The sequence below is a fragment of the Salmo salar genome, chromosome 20 (genome assembly GCF_965601325.2).
Source record: "Salmo salar chromosome 20, fSalSal1, whole genome shotgun sequence".
Taxonomy (NCBI): Eukaryota; Metazoa; Chordata; class Actinopteri; order Salmoniformes; family Salmonidae; genus Salmo; species Salmo salar.
In genome coordinates this window covers 80,148,391-80,171,362 of record NC_138310.1, presented here as the reverse complement: position 1 = coordinate 80,171,362, position 22,972 = coordinate 80,148,391, and the positions used below count along the sequence as shown (strand labels likewise).

At 45.6% G+C, this 22,972-nt stretch overlaps 1 pseudogene; it reads left to right on the top strand.

The window, feature by feature from the left end:
- The window catches only part of LOC106593383 (cytoplasmic dynein 2 heavy chain 1-like), a 139,090-nt pseudogene that overhangs the window by 110,398 nt on the left and 5,720 nt on the right, over positions 1-22,972 (top strand).

The window sequence follows — 22,972 nt, the reverse complement described above, 5'->3', positions numbered from 1 at the left end:
CTCTCACAGTGCACTGGAACCCCTAGTCAGACCACAGGGTGAAAATCAGCTCTCTCACAGTCCACTGGAACCCCTAGTCAGACCACAGGGTTAAAATCAGCTTTCTTATAGTCCACTGGAACCTCTAGTCAGACCACAGGGTTAAAATCAGCTCTCTCACAGTCCACTGGAACCCCTAGTCAGACCACAGGGTTAAAAGCAGCTCTCTTATAGTCCACTGTAACCCCTAGTCAGACCACAGGGTTAAAATCAGCTCTCTCACAGTCCACTGGAACCTCTAGTCAGACCAAAGGGTTAAAATCAGCTCTCTCACAGTCCACTGGAACCTCTAGTCAGACCACAGGGTTAAAATCAGCTCTCTCACAGTCCACTGGAACCCCTAGTCAGACCACAGGGTTAAAATCAGCTCTCTCACAGTCCACTGGAACCCCTAGTCAGACCACAGGGTTAAAATCAGCTCTCTCACAGTCCACTGGAACCCCTAGTCAGACCACAGGGTTAAAATCAGCTCTCTCACAGTCCACTGGAACCCCTAGTCAGACCACAGGGTTAAAATCAGCTCTCTCATAGTCCACTGGAACCCCTAGTCAGACCACAGGGTTAAAATCAGCTCTCTCACAGTCCACTGGAACCCCTAGTCAGACCACAGGGTTAAAATCAGCTCTCTCACAGTCCACTGGAACCCCTAGTCAGACCACAGGGTTAAAAGCAGCTCTCTTATAGTCCACTGGAACCCCTAGTCAGACCACAGGGTTAAAATCAGCTCTCTCACAGTCCACTGGAACCCCTAGTCAGACCACAGGGTGAAAATCAGCTCTCTCACAGTCCACTGGAACCCCTAGTCAGACCACAGGGTTAAAATCAGCTCTCTCATAGTCCACTGGAAACTCTAGTCAGACCACAGGGTTAAAATCAGCTCTCTCACAGTCCACTGGAACCCCTAGTCAGACCACAGGGTTAAAATCAGCTCTCTCACAGTCCACTGGAACCCCTAGTCAGACCACAGGGTTAAAAGCAGCTCTCTTATAGTCCACTGAACCCCTAGTCAGACCACAGGGAACGCTCCTCACGTCACGGACCCAGTCAGCCGGGTTAAAATCAGCTCTCTCACAGTCCACTGGAACCTCTAGTCAGACCACAGGGTTAAAATCAGCTCTCTCACAGTCCACTGGAACCCCTAGTCAGACCACAGGGTTAAAAGCAGCTCTCTCACAGTCCACTGGAACCCCTAGTCAGACCACAGGGTTAAAATCAGCTCTCTCATAGTCCACTGGAAACTCTAGTCAGACCACAGGGTTAAAATCAGCTCTCTCACAGTCCACTGGAACCCCTAGTCAGACCACAGGGTTAAAATCAGCTCTCTCACAGTCCACTGGAACCCCTAGTCAGACCACAGGGTTAAAATCAGCTCTCTTATAGTCCACTGGAAACTCTAGTCAGACCACAGGGTTAAAATCAGCTCTCTCACAGTGCACTGGAACCCCTAGTCAGACCACAGGGTGAAAATCAGCTCTCTCACAGTCCACTGGAACCCCTAGTCAGACCACAGGGTTAAAATCAGCTTTCTTATAGTCCACTGGAACCTCTAGTCAGACCACAGGGTTAAAATCAGCTCTCTCACAGTCCACTGGAACCCCTAGTCAGACCACAGGGTTAAAATCAGCTCTCTCACAGTCCACTGGAACCCCTAGTCAGACCACAGGGTTAAAATCAGCTCTCTCACAGTCCACTGGAACCCCTAGTCAGACCACAGGGTTAAAATCAGCTCTCTCACAGTCCACTGGAACCCCTAGTCAGACCACAGGGTTAAAAGCAGCTCTCTCACAGTCCACTGGAACCCCTAGTCAGACCACAGGGTTAAAATCAGCTCTCTCATAGTCCACTGGAAACTCTAGTCAGACCACAGGGTTAAAATCAGCTCTCTCACAGTCCACTGGAACCCCTAGTCAGACCACAGGGTTAAAATCAGCTCTCTCACAGTCCACTGGAACCCCTAGTCAGACCACAGGGTTAAAATCAGCTCTCTTATAGTCCACTGGAAACTCTAGTCAGACCACAGGGTTAAAATCAGCTCTCTCACAGTGCACTGGAACCCCTAGTCAGACCACAGGGTGAAAATCAGCTCTCTCACAGTCCACTGGAACCCCTAGTCAGACCACAGGGTTAAAATCAGCTTTCTCACAGTCCACTGGAACCCCTAGTCAGACCACAGGGTTAAAAGCAGCTCTCTTATAGTCCACTGTAACCCCTAGTCAGACCACAGGGTTAAAATCAGCTCTCTTATAGTCAACTGGAACCTCTAGTCAGACCAAAGGGTTAAAATCAGCTCTCTCACAGTCCACTGGAACCTCTAGTCAGACCACAGGGTTAAAATCAGCTCTCTCACAGTCCACTGGAACCCCTAGTCAGAGCACAGGGTTAAAATCAGCTCTCTCACTGTCCACTGGAACCCCTAGTCAGACCACAGGGTGAAAATCAGCTCTCTCACAGTCCACTGGAACCCCTAGTCAGACCACAGGGTTAAAATCAGCTCTCTTATAGTCCACTGGAAACTCTAGTCAGACCACAGGGTTAAAATCAGCTCTCTCACAGTCCACTGGAACCCCTAGTCAGACCACAGGGTTAAAATCAGCTCTCTCACAGTCCACTGGAACCCCTAGTCAGACCACAGGGTTAAAAGCAGCTCTCTTATAGTCCACTGGAACCCCTAGTCAGACCACAGGGTTAAAAGCAGCTCTCTTATAGTCCACTGGAACCCCTAGTCAGACCACATTGTTAAAATCAGCTCTCTCACAGTCCACTGGAACCCCTAGTCAGACCACAGGGTTAAAATCAGCTTTCTTATAGTCCACTGGAACCTCTAGTCAGACCACAGGGTTAAAATCAGCTCTCTCACAGTCCACTGGAACCCCTAGTCAGACCACAGGGTTAAAATCAGCTCTCTCACAGTCCACTGGAACCCCTAGTCAGACCACAGGGTTAAAAGCAGCTCTCTTATAGTCCACTGGAACCCCTAGTCAGACCACAGGATTAAAATCAGCTTTCTTATAGTCCACTGGAACCTCTAGTCAGACCACAGGGTTAAAATCAGCTCTCTCACAGTCCACTGGAACCCCTAGTCAGACCACAGGGTTAAAATCAGCTCTCTCACAGTCCACTGGAACCCCTAGTCAGACCACAGGGTTAAAATCAGCTCTCTTATAGTCCACTGGAAACTCTAGTCAGACCACAGGGTTAAAATCAGCTCTCTCACAGTCCACTGGAAGCCCTAGTCAGACCACAGGGTTAAAATCAGCTCTCTTATAGTCCACTGGAACCTCTAGTCAGACCACAGGGTTAAAATCAGCTCTCTCACAGTCCACTGGAACCCCTAGTCAGACCACAGGGTTAAAATCAGCTCTCTCACAGTCCACTGGAACCCCTAGTCAGACCACAGGGTTAAAATCAGCTCTCTCACAGTCCACTGGAACCCCTAGTCAGACCACAGGGTTAAAATCAGCTCTCTTATAGTCCACTGGAAACTCTAGTCAGACCACAGGGTTAAAATCAGCTCTCTCACAGTCCACTGGAACCCCTAGTCAGACCACAGGGTTAAAATCAGCTCTCTCACAGTCCACTGGAACCCCTAGTCAGACCACAGGGTTAAAAGCAGCTCTCTTATAGTCCACTGGAACCCCTAGTCAGACCACAGGGTTAAAATCAGCTCTCTCACAGTCCACTGGAACCCCTAGTCAGACCACAGGGTGAAAATCAGCTCTCTCACAGTCCACTGGAACCCCTAGTCAGACCACAGGGTTAAAATCAGCTTTCTTATAGTCCACTGGAACCTCTAGTCAGACCACAGGGTTAAAATCAGCTCTCTCACAGTCCACTGGAACCCCTAGTCAGACCACAGGGTTAAAATCAGCTCTCTCACAGTCCACTGGAACCCCTAGTCAGACCACAGGGTTAAAATCAGCTCTCTTATAGTCCACTGGAAACTCTAGTCAGACCACAGGGTTAAAATCAGCTCTCTCACAGTCCACTGGAACCCCAAGTCAGACCACAGGGTTAAAATCAGCTTTCTTATAGTCCACTGGAACCTCTAGTCAGACCACAGGGTTAAAATCAGCTCTCTCACAGTCCACTGGAACCCCTAGTCAGACCACAGGGTTAAAATCAGCTCTCTCACAGTCCACTGGAACCCCTAGTCAGACCACAGGGTTAAAATCAGCTCTCTTATAGTCCACTGGAAACTCTAGTCAGACCACAGGGTTAAAATCAGCTCTCTCACAGTCCACTGGAACCCCTAGTCAGACCACAGGGTTAAAATCAGCTCTCTCACAGTCCACTGGAACCCCTAGTCAGACCACAGGGTTAAAAGCAGCTCTCTTATAGTCCACTGGAACCCCTAGTCAGACCACAGGGTTAAAATCAGCTCTCTCACAGTCCACTGGAACCCCTAGTCAGACCACAGGGTGAAAATCAGCTCTCTCACAGTCCACTGGAACCCCTAGTCAGACCACAGGGTTAAAATCAGCTCTCTTATAGTCCACTGGAAACTCTAGTCATTCCACAGGGTTAAAATCAGCTCTCTCACAGTCCACTGGAACCCCTAGTCAGACCACAGGGTTAAAATCAGCTCTCTTATAGTCCACTGGAACCTCTAGTCAGACCACAGGGTTAAAATCAGCTCTCTCACAGTCCACTGGAACCTCTAGTCAGACCACAGGGTTAAATCAACTCTCTCACAGACTCTCACACTCTCTCACACAATATTATTACCCCATCACTGAAAGATAAGACTGTCAGGAACACGTGTGTACGTCCTGTTTCCACTACTATGCCCACAAGCCATTAGAGCCGAGTGGACAAGACCAGGCTCTAAATCAGCCTTGGGGAAAAACATTATCATCAAGCATAATGTTCATTTTCCAAACAGAAGATCATACAACATTATTTACTGATGATCTTCTGAACTTCCCAACACCTTTCTGATTCACTTCAGTCACTTCAAACCATCCTATCTTCATATTTAATTACTGTCCAAAATACTGTCAGACTGATTTGTAATAGACTGTCATAGCCCCAATTTAAAAAGTCAACATTGACCATTGATTACATAACTTTTTTTACATCGTAGGGTCAACAAATGTATGTAAAAATGGGGTCGTGGGCCAAAACAGTTTGGGAACCCTTGTACTACAGCATATTTCTTGAGACCCATTTTGACAGTGCTAGGACATGGAGAAAATGTCTGCAGTACTTAATACTGCTATTTGCATGGCTTTTGTCTGTTGTTGCCGACTTCTCATTGAAAACTTCTCATTATTTGGTAACTGTTTTAACGTTATACTGTACTGGTCATTCTGTTGGATATTTCAGAATATCTTCTGAAAGTCAGTAGTTCTCTCCCTCTCCATGCCTCTTGCATTAACCATCACTTACTTCCTCTCCCCTGTTCTGCTCCCTCTGTCACCCGTCTGTCTCTCTCTTGCTTTTATCATCCACTTCTCTCTGTCCTCCTTCATCTCTCCCTCTGTCATTCTCTCCTTCCCTCCTGCAATGTGTTTGCCCTGTGATAGGGAGTCCAATCAGTATTTTAATTGAAAGCGTTTGCTGACAAACTTATATTTTTTATGACTCATCATTTTTTACTCTCTCTCCCTCCCCCTCCCTCCTGCTGCTTACCTTTTCTACACGGTATGTCACAACTCACTCTCTCATCACTTCAACTCTCTTCTCTGGTGTGTGTGAGTGTGTACACTGAGCTGTCTTGTTGCAGCGTGACTTTTTGCAGTATGGAATAATGTGGTAGTGTACACTGAGCTGTCTCGATGCAGCGTGTCTTTTTGTAGTATGGTATAATATGGTAGTGAGGGCTCTCCAGAGGGCTCTCTATGGTCAGGGTGTGACAGTACCCTCCCCCCCAAAGGTGCAGACTCCGACCGCAAAACCTGAACCTAGATGGGGAGGGTTAGGGTTGGCAACTAGCGTTGGTGGCGGCTCCGGTGCGGGACGTAGTACCCGCTCAGACCGCAGATCCGGCCATGGAGCGGGACTGGACGCCGTGCCTGGACTGGACACTGGCGCAGAGGAAGGCTCCAGCCATGGAGCGGGACTGGACGCCATGCCTGGACTGGGCACCGGCGCAGAGGAAGGCTCCGGCCATGGAGCGGTACTGGACGCCGTGCCTGGACTGGGCACCGGCGCAGAGGAATGCTCCGTCCATGGAGCGGGACTGGACGCGGTGCCTGGACTGGGCACCAGCGCAGAGGAAGGCTCTGGCCATGTAGTGGGACTGGACGCCGTGCCTGGACTGGGCACCGGCGCAGAGGAAGGCTCCGTCCATGGAGCGGGACTGGACGCCGTGCCTGGACTGGGCACCGGCGCAGAGGAACGCTCCGGCCATGGAGCGGGACTGGACGCCGTGCCTGGACTGGGCACCGGCGCAGAGGAAGACTCCGGCCATGGAGCGGGACTGGACGCCGTGCCTGGACTGGGCACCGGCGCAGAGGAAGGCTCCAGCCATGGCACCGGCGCAGGAAGCTCCGGGCCGTGGACCGTCACTGGAGGTTCTGGGCTGTAGACCGTCGCTGGAGACTCAGGGCTGGTGACACACTCTTCAGGGATGTACCGGACTGGGGATCCCCAATTAGAAGCAACGATATTCAGCTGTTTCAATTGGGAAACATACTCACACACCAACATAGAACTATAATAACTAGAAAAAAATCCTAGTCACGCTCTGACCTATTACACCATAGAGAACCCCGAGGGCTCTCTACGGTCAGGGCGTGACAGTTAAATCCACTTCAATCAGTATAGATGAAGGGGGGAGATTAAAGGAGGATTTTCTATCCTTTTAGACAATTGACAGATCAAATCAAATGTATTTATAAAGCCCTTCTCACATCAGCTCATATCTCAAAGTGCTGTACAGAAACCCAGCCTAAAAGCCCAAACAGCAAGCAATGCAGGTGTAGAAGCACGGTGGCTAGGAAAAACTCCCTAGAAAGGCCAGAACCTACGAAGGAACCTAGAAAGGAACCAGGCTATGAGGGGTGGCCAGTCCTCTTCTGGCTGTGCCGGGTGGAGATTATAACAGAACATGGCCAAGATGTTCAAATGTTCATAGATGACCAGCAGGGTCAAATAATAGTAATTACAGTGGTTGTTGAGGGTGCAACAGGTCAGCACCTCAGGAGTAAATGTCAGTTGGCTTTTCATAGCCGATCATTCAGAGCATCTCTACCGCTCCTGCTGTCTCTAGAGAGTTGAAAACAGCAGGTCTGGGACAGGTAGCATCCAGTGAACAGGTCAGGGTTCCATAGCCGCAGGCAGAACAGTTGAAACTGGAGCAGCAGCATGGCCAGGTGGACTGGGGACAGCAAGGAGTCATCAGGCCAGGTAGTCCTGAGGCATGGTCCAAGGGCTCAGGTCCTCCGAGAGAGAAAGAGAGAAAGAGAGAGAGAATTATAGAGAGCATACTTAAATTCACACAGTACACCAGATTAGACAGGAGAAATACTCCAGATATAACTGACCCTAGCCCCCGACACATAAACTACTGCAGCATAAATACTGGAGGCTGAGACAGGAGGGGTTGGGAGACACTGTGGCCCCATCCGACGATACCCCCGGACAGGGCCAAACAGGCAGGATATAACCCCACCCACTTTGCCAAAACACAGCCCCCACACCACTAGAGGGATATCTTCAACCACCAACTTACCATCCCGAGACAAGGCCGAGTATAGATACACACGGATTGTGTATCTGTGCCATTCAGAGGGTGAATGGGAAAGACAAAATATTTAAGTGCGTTTGAATGGGGTATGGTAGTAGGTGTTAGGCGCACCAGTTTCCCATGTGTATCTAGAATGGTCCACCACCCAAAGGACATCCAGCCAACTTGACACAACTGTGGGAAGCATTGGAGTCAACAGGGGCCAGCATCCCTGTGGAATGCTTTCGACACCTTGTAGGGTCCGTGCCCCGATGAATGATGAATTGAAGCTGTTCTGAGGGGAAAGGGGGGAGTGTGGTTGGCAACTCAATATTAGGAAGGTGTTCTTAATGTTTTGTCCACTCAATGTATATGTTTGTATTAACCCCTCCTCTCTGTGTCTGTAGGGAACTGTAATATAACAGTGTTGGAGGTGGTAGCCTATGAGATCAGGAGGCTGTTCAGAGACAGACGGGTCTCCTCTAAAGACATCCATTCCTTCAACAACATCCTCTCCTCTGTTTTACGGCGGGACTGGGGCTCCGACGCACTCGACAACATCCTCTCCTCTGTTATACGACGGGACTGGGGTTCCCACACACTCGACAACATCCTCTCCTCTGTTATACGACGGGACTGGGGCTCCGACGCACTCGACAACATCCTCTCCTCTGTTATACGACGGGACTGGGGTTCCCACGCACTCGACAACATCCTCTCCTCTGTTATACGACGGGACTGGGGTTCCCACGCACTCGACAACATCCTGTCCTCTGTTATACGACGGGACTAGGGTTCCCACGCACTCGACAACATCCTCTCCTCTGTTATACGACGGGACTGGGGTTCCCACGCACTCGACAACATCCTCTCCTCTGTTAAACGACGGGACTGGGGTTCCCACGCACTCGACGACATCCTCTCCTCTGTTAAACAATGGGACTGGGGTTCCCACGCACTCGACAACATGGCAGGTAACACACACACATCTCATTGCTCCTCTCCCTCTGCAGAGTGTATGTGTATACTGTTTGACAGTGGGTTCTCTGTAGTTGGCTTTTCTACTGTAATGTGTTCTGTGTGAAATAGGTTCTGTGTGAAAAGGGATCTGTGTGAAATAGGTTATGTGTGTACTGGCCTGGGCTCTGTCCTATACTGTACTGAGATCAGTGTAATATGTGTGTTGTAGGTGAGGTACTGGCCTGGGCTCTGTCCTATACTGTACTGAGATCAGTGTAATATGTGTGTTGTAGGTGAGGTTCCAGGCCTGTATTCCCCAGAGGAGCTGGAGCCCCTCCTCTCCTCTCTCAAAGATCCTGCATCCCAGGATGGATTCACTGGACCCCACTTCAACTACTTTACCTACTGTGAGAGACTCATCTATCTAGCTACCCATCTACATCTACATGACATTACATTTTAGTCATTTAGCAGATGCTCTTATCCATAGCGACTTACAGGAGCAATTACGGTTAAGTGCCTTGCTCAAGGGCAAATCGAGAGATCTACACCTCCTCCATTCTCTCATCTCCCCTCCCTCCCTCTCTCCTCTCCCTCTCCCCTCCCCTCTCTCCATCCCTCTCCTCCCCCTGTTTATAATGATGCTGTGTTTGTTCTGTAGATGCTGCAGGATCAGATCAATAGATGTCTCTTCCCTCTGAGTTCCTCTGACTAAACTACTGGCCTTTCAGCTGGGGGGTAAACGGACAAGCACAGCAGTACACAGCCATTACCTCACTTTCTATCTTTGTTTCTTTCTATTTGTTTCACTCCCTCTTCATGTATGTCCGTCCGTCCGTCCGTCAGTCCGTCCGTCCGTCCGTCCGTGTCAATTCAATTCTAAAGGCTTTATTGGCATGGGAAACATGTTTACATTGTTCTCTCTCACTCTCTCTCTTTCTTTCTCGCTCTTGCTTTCTGCCTCTCCCTTTCAATCTATCTTTCTCTCTCTCGCTCTCTGTGTCTCTCTGTGTCTCTCTGTCTCTCTCTGTCTCTCCCTTTCAATCTCTCTCTCTCTCTCTCTCTCTCTGCCTTTCAATCTCTTTCTCTCTCTTCCTGTGTCTCTCCCTTTCAATCTCTCTCTTGGACAGATAGTCTGAGAGCATCATGAAGAAGGTGAGAGGAAAGGGTGAGGGATGAGGGGGATGAGAGCATAGAATTATACAGGGTTATACTATTGTGATTTGCTCTGTCCTCCTCCTTCATAACCCATGTTGATGCTGCCCTGTCAGATCCCTGAGAAGCTGCTGGCTAAGGTGGGGGGAGAGGGGGAAAAGAGTGGAGGGGCGAAAGGCCACAAGGCTCAGGTAGAAGAAACCATCCCTGTCACCAGAGTTATAGTCAGTCATAGTCGGACTATACAGGACTAGCTTTAAACTAGCTAGTCCCGCCTAGTCCCTCCTGAATATGTTCTGTCTCGTTTGTGTTGACCCTCCCAGTGTCGGATCAGGGTGATCTGTGTCGCTCCTTCCTGATGATCCATGAGTCTTGTAGAGAGTATGGATCCACACTCAGCCAGTTCGTGGCCTTCCTCCATGTCTACACCTCCATTTACAGCAGTAAACAGAGCCAGCTCACTCTGAAACACCTACAGGTAACACACACACCATGTACTGTACACACACGTAGTATTCACTTAGTGCTCACACACAAACTCCCTGCAGCAGTGTATATGCACATGTTTGTGTTAACTGTTTTGGTTGAAATAGTCTGAGAATTAACATATTGTCATATCATGAGATCTAATTGTGACATCTGATGTGATTGGCTGTGTCCCCCCAGGCGGGCATGTCTAAGCTGAACGAAGCGAACTGAAGGGTTGAAAGTACAGGAAGGATTGAAAGTACAGTTCACTTGATGTGTATACGTGTGCGTGTAGGCTGGAGTGATGTGAGCATTGGTGTAAGCTTGTATGTTTGTGCACAGTTGTTTTCTCTGGCATGAGCTGTCTTTGAGTGTATGTAGCATGACGGGTCTCTTTGACATCTTTTTAAGCCTGCGGTGAACAGACCTGGTTGTCCGAATCACCAACTGCTGAGCAGATTCTAATGATTCTGAGCAGATTCTAATGACAGGTCCTTTCTTTCTCTCTCTTACTCTCTCTCTCTGCCCCCCCCCCCCCCCCCCCCCCCCCCCCCCCCCCCTAAAATCAGTTCAAAGGGCTTTATTGACATTGGAAACTGATAATACACAGAAATGAAATAAACAGTAAAAAACAAAACATCTTGGTTGGAGAACGGACCCCAGACCTCACAACCATAGATGGCATTGGGTTCTATAACTGATTAAAGTGTTTTTAGCCAGATCCTAATTGGTATGTTGAATCTTTTGTTCCTTTTGATGGTGTGGAGGCCCTTCTTGCCTCTCAGATCATTCACAGCTTTGTGGAAGTTACATGTGGCGTTGATGTTTATGCCAAGGTACATATCGTTTTTTGTGTGCTCTAGGACAACGATGTCTAGATGGAATTTGTATCTGTTTAAACCTCAGTTTAAATTTGCGTGTTATGTTCAGTAATGCATTGTCTCAAATAACATCTGGTGAAATTGCAGAGAGCCAAATCAAATTACAGAAATACTCATCATAAACATTGATGAAAGATACAAGTGTTATACATAGGATTAAAGATAAACATCTTGTTAATCCAGCCGCTGTGTCACATTTCAAAAAGGCTTTACGGTGAAAGCACACCATGCAATTATGTTAGGACAGCGCCTAGCCACAAAACACCATACAGACATTTTCCAGCCATGGAGAGGACTCACAAAAGTCAGAAATAGCACTTACCTTTGATGATCTTCATCTGGTGGCACTCCCAGGACTCCATGTTACACAATAAATGTTTGTTTTGTTCGATAATGTCCCTCTTTATGTCCAAAAACCTCAGTTTTGTTGGTGCGTTTAGTTCAGTAATCCAAAGGCACAAAGCGTGCTCTCAATATCCAGACGAAAAGTTTAAAAAGTACAATAAAAGTTCGTAGAAACATGTCAAACCTCAGGTTGAATCAATCCTCAGGTTGTTTTTGTCATAAATAATCAATAATATTTCAACCGGACAAAAGCTTCGTCAACAGAAAAGGAGAAATAAGAAAGGCGCACTCCCGATCACGTGCTGGACTCATGTCTGGAAATTTCCACTGTCCACTCATTGAAAGTGCTGTATCTCCCTCATTTTTCAGAGTAAAAGCCTGAAACAATGCCTAAAGACTGACCACATGTAGAAGAAGCCATAGAGATCGTGAACTGGGTCCTAAGTCTTTGTATGGTGGATAGGCTTTTAATGGAAAAACAGCCTTTCAAAATAATAGTACTTCCTGGATGGATTTTCCTCAGGTTTTCGCCTGCCATATCAATTCTGTTATACTCACAGACATTATTTTAACAGTTTTGGAAACTTCAGAGTGTTTTGTATCCAAATCTACCAATTACATGCATATCCTAGCCTCTGGGCCTGAGTAGCAGGCAGTTTCATTTGGGCACGGTTTTCATCCAAAATTCCGAATGCTGCCCTCTACCCTAGTGAAGTTAATGTGTTTTGCCTGGGCTGGCTGGTGATGTGGCAGTGATAGACTGAGACAGGTGTCCCAACAGGGACTTCCATCTCCTTCAGGCTGACGTTCTGCACCAACTTTTCATCAAAACTTTGTCTGTGTTTACGCCCCTTCTCTCTCCCTGCTGTGCTCTACCGCATAGTGTGTGTACCCTCATAGCCAATATTTTCTCTGTTTCTTCCCCTTTCTCCTTCTCCCTGATGGGTAGATGTGTTGGGGAAAACTCTGTTCCTTAATTAAGATATCTCCCCATCTCTCACTGTGGGGGGTTGAGTCTTCAGTCACAGAGATGAAGGGAGAGCGCTAGAGAGGGAGGGACATCATTTGAGCTGTCGGTGGATGAAGTGTGTGAGTTTGGGGAGTGATAATTAAGAGGCAGATGCATCCCTGTGGGCAGGAACAACTCTCCCACGTAGCTGCAGAAAGGAGATGGAGTTGGAGGGGAGGAGGGATGGGGAGGAATGGAGGTAGAGGAATGGGAAGAGACAGGGAGGATGAGAGGAGAGAATGAAGTAGACATTTTAGATTTTTGGACTCCGATTACTTTTCACTACGAATCGGACTCCCTCCCTCCTCAACACATGTCCCCACATTCACATCCCTGCATTATCTCCAACACACGTCCCCACATTCACATCCCTACATTATCTGTTATTTTACCATGTGAATATTTGTCTCCCCTGGCTGTTTTAAAGGATACTGGATAAACAAACACAAACATAGGGCTTGTTCGTACGGCAACAGCAGAGCTGGCCTACATTTAATCTGGATAAGGCAGAGCATGCTGTAGGGAACATCAAATCACAGACACATTCACACACCTGACCTTTGTTTAACTGGTGTGTGTGTGTGTGTCTGTCACCTGTGTGTGTGTGCATGTGTGTCTGTTAACCTCTCTGGGAAATTTGGGATGCTAGCGTCCCACGCGGGACACACTATTCAACAGCCAGTGAAATGGCAGGGCGGCAAATTCAAAACAACAAAAATCTCATAATTCACATTTCTCAAAAATACAACTATTATATCCCATTTTAACGATACACTTCTCGATAATCCAACCACATTGTCCGATTTCAAAAAGGCTTTACGGCGAAAGCATAACATTAGATTATGTTAGGACAGCGCCGAGACAAGGAAAACCACACAGCCATTTTCCAAGCAAGGAGAGGCGTCACAAAAAAACAGAAATACAGCTAAAATTAATCACTAACCTTTGATGATCTTCATCAGATGGCACTCATAGGACTTCATGTTACACAATACATGTATGTTTTACTCGAATAAAGTTCATATTTATATACAAAAAACCCAATTTTACATTGGCGTGTAATGTTCAGAAATATTTTGCCTCCCAAAACTAAATACTCATCATAAACGTTGATAAAATATTAAACTGTTATTCAAAGATTTATAGATACACTTCTCCTTAATGCAACCGCTGTGTCAGATTTCAAAAAACCTTTACAGCGAAACCACACTTTGCAATAATCTGAGTACAGCGCTCAGACAACAACAACAAGCAATACAGATACCTGCCATTTTGGAGTCATCTAAAATCAGAAATAGCATTATAAATATTCACTTACCTTTGATGATCTTCATCAGAATGCACTCCCAGGAATCTCAGTTCCACAATAAATGGTTGTTTTGTTCGATAAAGTCCATCATTTATGTCCAAATACCTCCTTTTTGTTCACGCGTTTAGTCCAGTACTCCAAATGCAGGAAGCGTGCGCAAAATGTCACGACGAAAAGTCAAAAAAAGTTATAATTACATTCGTAGAAACATGTCAAACGATGTATAGCATCAATCTTTAGGATGTTTTTATCATAAATCTTCAGTAATATTCCAACCGGACAATTCCAATGTCTTCAGAAAAGAAAAGGAACACAGCTAACTCTCATGGGAGTGCGCGCCACTGAACTCATGTCATTCTCTCAGTCATCTGACTCCAGGACCTCTTATACTCTCCCCAGTCACAGTAGAAGCATGAAACAACGTTATAAAGACTGTTGACATCTAGTGGAAGCCTTAGGAAGTGCAAAATTACCCCACAGACACTGTATACTGGATAGGGAATCACTTGAAAAACTACAAACCACTTCCTGGTTGGATTTTTTCTCAGGTTTTTGCCTGCCATATGAGTTCTGTTATGCTCACAGACATCATTCAAACAGTTTTAGAAACTTCAGAGTGTTTTCCATCCAAGTGTACTAATAATATGCTTATCCTACCTTTTGGGCCTGAGTAGCAGGCAGTTTAATTTGGGCACATTATTCATCTGAATTTCCGAATTCTGCCCCTGGTCACTAAGAAGTTAACTGAGTGTGTGTGTGTGTGTGTGTGTGTGTGTGTGTGTGTGTGTGTGTGTGTGTGTGTGTGTGTGTGTGTGTGTGTGTGTGTGTGTGTGTGTGTCTTCTTGCTCCTGTGTGTGTGTGTGTGTGTGTGTGTGTGTCTCCTTAGTGTGTGTGTGTGTGTCTCCTGTGTCTCTCTGTGTGTGCGTGTGTGTCCTTAGTGTTTGTGTGTGTGTGTGTGTGTGTGTGTGTGTATCTGTCTCCTTAGTGTGTGTGTGTGTCTGTCTCCTTAGTGTGTGTGTGTGTGTGTGTGTGTGTGTGTGTGTGTGTGTGTGTGTGTGTGTGTGTGTGTGTGTGTGTGTGTGTGTGTCTGTGTGTGTGTGTGTGTGTGTGTGTGTCCTTAGTGTGTGTGTGTGTGTAGTCCCTGGTGGAAGAGGCTAAGCTGTGGGAAACATCAAGCCAGAGTCTCTATCAGAGATCCACTTCCTCAAGATGCCTCCTGACGTTATTAGAGACATCCTCTAGGGGGTGCTGCGACTCATAGGCATCTTCGACACCTCCTGGGTCAGCATGAAGTGATGAGAGAGGGGGAGGAATGGATAGAGGAGAGGAGAGAGGGAGGGAGGTAGGGAGGGGGGCAGAGTGAGGGGGAGAAAGAGGAAGGGAGTGAACTAGACATTTAGGGAAAGAGAGAGGTTCAGTGTGGGATTTCAAGACAGATATAACTAAGGAGAGAGATAGAACTATAAGGAGTGAGACAGAGAGAGATAGAACTATAAGGAGTGATACAGAGAGATAGAACTATAAGGAGTGATACAGAGAGAGAACTATAAGGAGTGATACAGAGAGAGAGATAGAACTATAAGGAGTGATACAGAGAGAGATAGAACTATAAGGAGTGATACAGAGAGAGATAGAACTATAAGATAGATACAGAGAGAGATAGAACTATAAGGAGTGATACAGAGAGAGATAGAACTATAAGATCGATACAGAGAGAGATAGAACTATAAGGAGTGATACACAGAGAGATAGAACTATAAGGAGTGATACAGAGAGAGATAGAACTATAAGGAGTGACACAGATACAGAGATAGAACTATAAGGAATGATACAGAGAGAGAGATAAAACTATAAGGAGTGATACAGAGAGAGATATAGAACTATAAGGAGTGATACAGAGAGAAATAGAACTATAAGGAGTGATACAGAGAGAGATAGAACTATAAGATTGATACAGAGAGAGATAGAACCATAAGGAGTGATACAGAGATAGATATAGAACTATAAGGAGTGATACAGAGAGAGAGAGAGAGAGAACCATAAGGAGTGATACAGAGAGAGAGATAGAACCATAAGGAGTGATACAGATACAGAGATAGAACTATAAGGAATGATACAGAGAGAGAGATATAACTATAAGGAGTGATACAAAGAGAGATAGAACTATACAGAGTGATACAGAGAGAGAACTATAAGGAGTGATACAGAGAGACATAACTATAAGGAGTGATACAGAGAGAGAGATAGAACTATAAGGAGTGATTCATAGAGAGATAGAACTATAAGGAGTGATAAAGAGAGAGAGAACTATAAGGAGTGATACAGAGAGAGAGATAGAACTATAAGGAGTGATACAGAGAGAGATAGAACTATAAGGAGTTATACAGAGAGAGATAGAACTATAAGATCGATACAGAGAGAGATAGAACTATAAGGAGTGATACAGAGAGAGATAGAACTATAAGGTGTGATACAGAGAGCGATAGAACTATAAGATCGATACAGAGAGAGATAGAACTATAAGGAGTGATACAGAGAGAGAGAACTATAAGGAGTGATACATAGAGAGATATAACTATAAGGAGTGATACAGAGAGAGATAGAAATATAAGGAGTGATACAGAGAGAGATAGAACTATAAGGAGTGATACAGAGAGAGATAGAACTATAAGATCGATACAGAGAGAGATAGAAAAATAAGGAGTGATATAGAGAGAGATAGAACTATAAGGCATGACAGAGAGAGAGAGAGATAGAACTATAAGGAGTGATACAGAGAGAGATAGAACTATAAGGCATGACACAGAGAGAGAGAGAGAGAACTATAAGGAGAGAGAACTATACAGAGAGAGAGATAGAACTGTAAGGAGTGATACAGAGAGAGAACTATAAGGAGTGATACAGAGAGAAATATAACTATAAGGAGTGATACAGAGAGAGATATAGAACTTTAAGGAGTGATACAGAGATAAATAGAACTATAAGGAGTGATACAGAGAGAGAGATAGAAGAACTATAAGGAGTGATACAGAGCGAGATAGAACTATAAGGAGTGATACAGAGAGAGATAGAACTATAAGGCATGACACAGAGAGAGAGAGATAGAACTATAAGGAGAGAGAACTATACAGAGAGAGAGATAGAACTGTAAGGAGTGATACAGAGAGAGAGATAGAACTATAAGGAGTGATACAGAGAGAGAGAACTATAAGGAGTGATACAGAGAGAGAGAACTATAAGGAGTGATACAGAGAGAAATATAACTATAAGGAGTGATACAGAGAGAGAGATATAACTATAAGGAGTGATACAGAGAGAGATAACTATAAGGAGTGACACAGAGAGAGAGAGAGAACTATAAGGAGTGATACAGAGAGAAATAGAACTATAAGGAGTGATACAGAGAGAGATAGAACTATAATACTGATACAGAGAGAGATAGAACCATAAGGAGTGATACAGAGATAGATATAGAACTATAAGGAGTGATACAGAGAGAGAGAACTATAAGGAGTGATACAGAGAGAGAGATAGAACCATAAGGAGTGATACAGAGAGAGATAGAACTATAAGGAGTGATACAGATACAGAGATAGAACTATAAGGAGTGATACAGAGAGAGAGAGATAGAACTATACAGACTGATACAGAGAGAGAACTATAAGGAGTGATACAGAGAGAGAGATAGAACTATAAGGAGTGATACATAGAACTATAAGGAGTGATACGGAGAGAGAGAACTATAAGGAGTGATACAGAGAGAGAGATAGAACTATAAGGAGTTACACATAGAGAGAGATGTTAGTGCTTTCTGTCAGTGTGTTTGTGTGTCCGTAGTGTATTCTGTCAGTGTGTGTCCGTACTGTATTCTGTCAGTGTGTGTCTGTACTGTATTCTGTCAGTGTGTGTCCGTACTGTATTCTGTCAGTGTGTGTCCGTACTGTATTCTGTCAGTGTGTGTCTGTACTGTATTCTGTCAGTGTGTGTCTGTACTGTATTCTGTCAGTGTGTGTCCGTACTGTATTCTGTCAGTGTGTGTCCGTACTGTATTCTGTCAGTGTGTGTCCGTACTGTATTCTGTCAGTGTGTGTCCGTACTGTATTCTGTCAGTGTGTGTCTGTACTGTATTCTGTCAGTGTGTGTCCGTACTGTATTCTGTCAGTGTGTGTCTGTACTGTATTCTGTCAGTGTGTGTCTGTACTGTATTCTGTCAGTGTGTGTCTGTACTGTATTCTGCCAGTGTGTGTCCGTACTGTATTCTGTCAGTGTGTGTCCGTAGTGTATTCTGCCAGTGTGTGTCCGTACTGTATTCTGTCAGTGTGTGTCTGTACTGTATTCTGTCAGTGTGTGTCCGTACTGTATTCTGTCAGTGTGTGTCTGTACTGTATTCTGTCAGTGTGTGTCTGTACTGTATTCTGTCAGTGTGTGTCTGTACTGTATTCTGTCAGTGTGTGTCTGTACTGTATTCTGCCAGTGTGTGTCCGTACTGTATTCTGTCAGTGTGTGTCCGTAGTGTATTCTGCCAGTGTGTGTCCGTACTGTATTCTGTCAGTGTGTGTCTGTACTGTATTCTGTCAGTGTGTGTCCGTACTGTATTCTGTCAGTGTGTGTCTGTACTGTATTCTGTCAGTGTGTGTCTGTACTGTATTCTGTCAGTGTGTGTCTGTACTGTATTCTGTCAGTGTGTGTCTGTACTGTATTCTGCCAGTGTGTGTCCGTACTGTATTCTGTCAGTGTGTGTCCGTAGTGTATTCTGCCAGTGTGTGTCCGTACTGTATTCTGTCAGTGTGTGTCTGTACTGTATTCTGTCAGTGTGTGTCCGTACTGTATTCTGTCAGTGTGTGTCTGTACTGTATTCTGTCAGTGTGTGTCCGTAGTGTATTCTGCCAGTGTGTGTCCGTACTGTTTTCTGTTTAACGGCTTGTTGCAGTCATTTGTAATAGTCATAAATCTGCAAGCTATTCTAGAGGAAGTGTCTGAGAAAACCTAATCTGCCGTTGATGATGAGTTGTGTTAATTGAGTGAGTGCAGCCGCTCTGAGCAGTGTTAGGAAGTGTGTGTGTGTCATACAGAGTGTGTTAGGATGTATATGACTAATAAACTGGGTGATTTGTCACTGTTAGCTCTTAATTATACTTCGAAGTTTTACTTCAATAACTTCAGGCTGGAATTTGCATTAACTGCCTCATTATCAGATATAACGCTTGGGCCTCTCTCTCTCTCTCTTTTTCTCTCTCTCTCTCTCTCTCTCTCTCTCTCTCTCTCTCTCTCTCTCTCTCTCCCTCTTTCTCCCTCTCTTCTGCTCTCTCTCGCTCTCTCACTCACTCACTCCCTCCATCATTCTCTAGTTTCCTGGCTAAGAGGGGGGTGAGAGAGAGCATAGCCACGTTTGAGGCAAGGAACATCAGTCGTCAGAGTGTGGAGGAGCTGCTGACCAGAAACAAAGCCTCCTTCGACACCAAGGTGAAATAGTTAGCCTAGCAAGTTAGCCTAGCCAGTTAGCCAAGCGCTACAGCTCAAGGTGGAAGTTGTACCTGATCACAGATCTAGGATCAGATTATTCTACTCTTAACCATTAGGGGGATTACTTGTTTGGCCCCTGTTTCAGTGGTTAGGGCAAACTTCTACCTTCTCCCTTAGGGGAGAACAACTAACACTGATGTATATGATGTGATGGTCAACTACTATTAACCTAGCGCTACAGCTACAGGCAGACACCTATGTACCTGTATAGAAGCGGTTAGCTAAAAGCTGTCACGCTGAAGAGATCATTTGAGCCTCCTAAAATAAGCCTCCTTGCTCTTACTCCAGGCTGTGTTGTTGTTGTTGTTGTTGTTGTAGTCAGAATGCTAAGTGTACAAGTGCTGCCTCGGTGAAGGCAAACGTTCAGTACTCACACGTCCTGGAGAGGACCCAGCCACTGGAGAGGGAACAGGTGCACACACACACACCCCCCTCAAGCATCATTTGATATGTGTTGCGTGTTTTGTTTGTGTGTGTGTGTGTGTTCGTATATGTGTGTTTGTGTGTGCAGGAACTTGAGGAAGACAGAGCGTTGGAAGACTAAACTGGAGAGCAGCTCAACTCTGTGGGGCAGAAAGTCAACGAGCTGTCTACTGTCTCACTGATTAACTTTGCTCTGTTGTAGAGACAAGTTACAGGTATACTTGTCTGGCCCTTATTCCTCTCTCTCTCTCACTCCCCCCTCTCTCCTCTCCCCCCTCTCTCTCTCCTCTCTACCCCCCCTCTCTCCCCCATCTCTTGCTGCTCTCTCCTCTCTCTATATCCCTCCTTCCCTCTCTCTCTCATTAGGTTCCAGTCTCGTACTACAGAGGCAGCTAAGCTGGAGGCTGAGATCAGTAAGGCCCAGGAGAACATCCAGGCAGCAGAGCAACTCATACACCAACTGGACGGAGAACACTCACGCTGGAATGCCCAGGTCTGTGTGTGGATGGTGTCTGTGTGTGGATGGTGTCTGTGTGTGGATGATGTATGTGTGTGGATGATGTCTGTGTGTGTGGATGGTGTCTGTGTGTGGATGGTGTCTTTGTGTGTGGATGGTGTCTGTGTGGATGGTGTCTGTGTGTGGATGGTGTCTTTGTGTGTGGATGGTGTCTGTGTGTGGATGGTGTCTGTGTGTGGATGGTGTCTGTGTGTGGATGGTGTCTGTGTGTGGATGGTGTCTGTGTGTGGATGATGTCTGTGTGTGGATGGTGTCTGTGTGTGTGGATGGTGTCTGTGTGTGTGAATGATGTCTGTGTGTGGATGGTGTCTGTGTGTGGATGGTGTCTGTGTGTGTATTCTGTGTTTGTAGAGGGGGTATGTATCCTGCTGTCTCGGTCCCTCCTGGCTGTTTTTACTCCTCTTTCTCCAGCATCTGTCTGCTCTTTAATTAAAGCAATCAATCTCCCACTGTCTCCCTCAGAGACACAGACAGACAGACACACAGACAGACACACGCACACAGACAGACATGCACAAGCACCCTCCCACATAGCAACTACATAAACCCTTTATTTACAATTGTCGTCTATTCTAAAACAAACCACTGTGCGACAAACAATTTTGTTTGTCCATACAGACACACACACACGAAAAACACACACACACACACACATGCAGACACACATGCAGACACACACACACACACATTGTCCCGCTTGCAGTGACTGCTTTACCTGCTGCTCATGTTCCTACACACACTCACCTCTCCACAGTCAGTGTATGACCTCAGGGGGTGGTGGTGTGTTCCTATTGCCCACCGGATGGCCTGGGGTTCCTTTAGCCTCCACACTGAACAGATGTTCTGGCGCTGATCTCTGGGATGGGTCTGTTCTCACACTCTGTTCCTGGGGCAGTTCTACCTGAGCTGCTGTTGATGTAACAACAACACAATCAGCTCACAACTAAATCAGCTCGTCAACAGCCTGCAACTGTTTAGTGTGTGTGTGTGTGTGTGTGTGTGTGTGTGTGTGAGTGTGTGTGTGAGTGTGTGTGTGTGTGTGTGTGTGTGTGTGTGTGTGTGTGTGTGTGTGTGTGTGTGTGTGTGTGTGTGTGTGTGTGAGAGAGTGTGTGTGTGTGTGTGTGTGTGTGTGTGTGTGTGTGTGTGTGTGTGTGTGTGTGTGTGTGTGTGTGTGTGTGTGTGTGTGTGTGTGTGTCAGGTGCCTGAGATCACTGAGGAGTTGGATGCTTTGCCTAAGAGAGCGATGCTGGCAGTAGCCTTCATCACATACCTGTCTACCGCTCCAGAGGACAGGAGACGAAAACGCCTGGAGACATGGAGGAAGGCTTCTGGACTACAGAGTAAGACACACACACATAAACACACACATACACACCAACATACACACCGATACACACATACAAACACACACACACACATACATATACACACACACACACACACACACACACACACACACACACACACACACACACACACACACACACACACACACACACACACACACACACACACACACACACACACACACACACAACCTTTGTCTCTCTCTTTCTATCTTTCTAACTTTTTGTCTTTTTCTCTCTCAATTCATCCTACCTCATTTGCACAAACTGTATATAGACTTTTTCTATTGTATTATTGACTGTATGTTTGTTTATTCCATGTGTAACTCTGTGTTGTTGTTTGTGTCACACTGCTTTGCTTTATCTTGGCCAGGTCGAGAATTTGTTCTCAACTAGCCTACCTGGTTAAATAAAGGTGAAATAAATAAAATAAAACAAAAATGCAGTTTATGGACTTTATTGGCATGGGAACATATGTTTACATTGCTAAAGCAAGTGAAGTAGATAATAAACACAATTTAAATAAACAGTAAAAAAAATATACGCAAACATTACATTACATTACACACAAATTATCAAAAAATAAAGACATGTCAAATGTCATATTATGTGCAAATAGTTAAAGTTGAAAAGGGAAAATAAATAAACATAAATATGGGTTGTATTTACAATTGTGTTTGTTCTTCCCTTGTGGCCCTTTTCTTGTGGCAACAGGTCACAAATCTTGCTGCTGTGATGGAACACTGTGGTATTTCACCCAGTAGATATGACAATTTATCAAAATCGGGTTTGTTTTCAAATTCTTTGTGGGTCTGTGTAATCTGAGGGAAATATGTGTCTCTAATATGGTCATACATTTGGCAGGAGGTTAGGAAGTGCAGCTCAGTTTCCACCTCGTTTTGTGGGCAGTGTGCACATAGCCTGTCTTCTCTTGAGAGCCAGGTCTGCCTACGGTGAGTCTGTACATAGTCAAAGCTTTCCTTAAGTTTGTGTCAGTCACAGTGGTCAGGTATTCTGCCACTGTGTACTTTCTGTTTAGGGCCAAAAAGCATTCTAGTTCGCTCTGTTTTTTTGTTAATTCTTTCCAATGTGTCAAGTAATTATCTTTTTGTTTTCTCATGATTTGGTTGGGTCTAATTGTCTTGCTGTCCTTGGGCTCTGTGGGGTCTGTTTGTGTTTGTGAACAGAGCCCCAGGACCAGCTTGCTTAGGGGACTCTTCTCCATGTTCATCTCTCTGTAAGTGATGGCTTTCTTATGGAAGGTTTGGGAATCACTTCCTTTTAGGTGGTTGTAAAATTTAACGGCTATTTTCTGTATTTTGATAATT